Below are 1,947 nucleotides of genomic sequence, written 5' to 3'. Positions count from 1 at the left end.
CAGCTGCCTGCTGCTACAAAAGCCAATACTCAAAAGGCAGGTGCTGATGTAAAGGTGCTTTATTTAGTTGCCAGACATCTGGAAAATTCACATCTCAAAGTCCATCTTCACATCTCAGTGCAGGCAGAGGTTTTGATACGGAATTAGAGGGGAACAGAACAAAGAGATCAGGGAAGGGGGTTGAAAAGTTTCCTATGAACAGACCAGCACAGTTCATTCTGATAAGGCAAGTGATTGTCTGATGTGCAGCATTCTTGTTTAATCATCCTAGATTTACGTGTCATCCTGACTTTATGTCATCCTGGCTCCATGGTCTAAGGTCAGCAGATCTCATGGAGCTGGGATTCCTGATGGTCAGAGTCTGTATCTTTTGAAGTTAGTTCCTAGGATTCATATACAAACATGCTGTTTCTGTACAAGCTAAATATTAGTCTGAGTCAGCACTTACAGAAACGATACCAAAAGAATTGTGAGGTGGGTTAAAAGTCACCAGTATTACAATTCTTTACTCTTACAAGAAGTTTTGATGTACAAAAATCAAGGTGTCAGAAGGGCCATGTTTATTTCAGATGCTCTAGAGGAAGACCTGTTTCTTTGCCTTTTCCAGCTTTTAGAGATTGCTTGCATTCCTTGGCAGGCTCCTTCCTTTATTTTTAAGATCAAGCAGTATATCATCTTTAAGTCTTTCTCTCTCCCTGCTTTCATTGTCATACCTCCTTTGACTCTGTGTCTCTTGTGCCTCCCTCATTTCTTCATAAGAACCCTTGTGATAACATTGGGCACATGACTTGTGGGCCTACCAGATAAGCCAGAATAATTTCCCCAACTCAAAATCTTTACCTTAATCTGCACAACCCTTTTTGCCAGGTAAGGTTCTGGGGATCAGGATATGGACATCATGGGACAGAGCAAGTATTATTTTGCTCCCATGAGTTTCGTTACATTAGTGCCTATATGCAGGGCTATCTCCTGACCTCAGAATTCTGTAGGATCTCTCAAACTCTCAGCATCTGTCTCTATAGCAGCAGTAACATGATTTGGGGGACAGAATAAACAATTATTCAAGATGCATCTTTCACTTCCAGTGGCAACAACAATATTAAAAACTTCCCATTTCTTCATCTTATTTAAGTATGAAGAGAACAAAGATTCAAATGTCACTCGGCATAACTCCAAAAGTTATGTCCTTAACCATTATCCTGTACAGGTATCCTACCTCTTCTAAATCTATTGGATGAGTGAGCCCTCATCTAATACCTGGGAATTATTTGACAACTAAAACACAGCTATATTTCCAGTTCTGAGTGCTGGATGATAGCTGAGCTCACTGCCCTACCTGCCCAGTTAACTAAGCTGCCCCGATGAGTCTTACAGAATACCAACTTTCCCTGGCTCCTACTGTGCTATAAGCTGGTCTTCCACAGGAACTGACCAAGCACAGGCTTCATGCTTTAAAGGAGATCATCTTGGATGGAAACAAATAAACAGAAAAATAGAATAGGTGTAAAATATACTTAGGGTGTGATGCAGACACAACCCCACAGTGTTTGCGATGTTATGGATGAGATACAAGACAAATTCACACAGACTATCAAGTCCTGTGGAGGGAAAGGGACAGCACGGCTACTCCCTCAAGGGCAGAGTGCCTTAAAGTGGCCTAGCCACTCTCTCAAGGGGAGAGCGCACCCTTGATCTTGGCAAGAGACCCTTGCCTTGACAGGGTTTTATTAGGTTTTGATTTGCACAGGAATACAGGTAAAGTTCATTAATCATTGTCAGGCAATAAGGATCAAACAATAGATAGCATACAAAAAAACATGACTGCCTATTCTGAGTCAGGGTCTATTAGCTAAAAGGTTACAAAACTTTGGGAAACAAACTCATTTCCTACTCGGACACTTTTCATTTAATTGAGAGCATTCTTAGCAAAGCAGGCTTCACAGTATT

The sequence above is a fragment of the Artibeus jamaicensis genome, unplaced genomic scaffold (assembly GCF_021234435.1).
Source record: "Artibeus jamaicensis isolate MK-2021 breed Jamaican fruit bat unplaced genomic scaffold, CSHL_Jam_final contig_1715, whole genome shotgun sequence".
Classification (NCBI taxonomy): Eukaryota; Metazoa; Chordata; class Mammalia; order Chiroptera; family Phyllostomidae; genus Artibeus; species Artibeus jamaicensis.
This window is presented reverse-complemented; position numbering follows the sequence as displayed.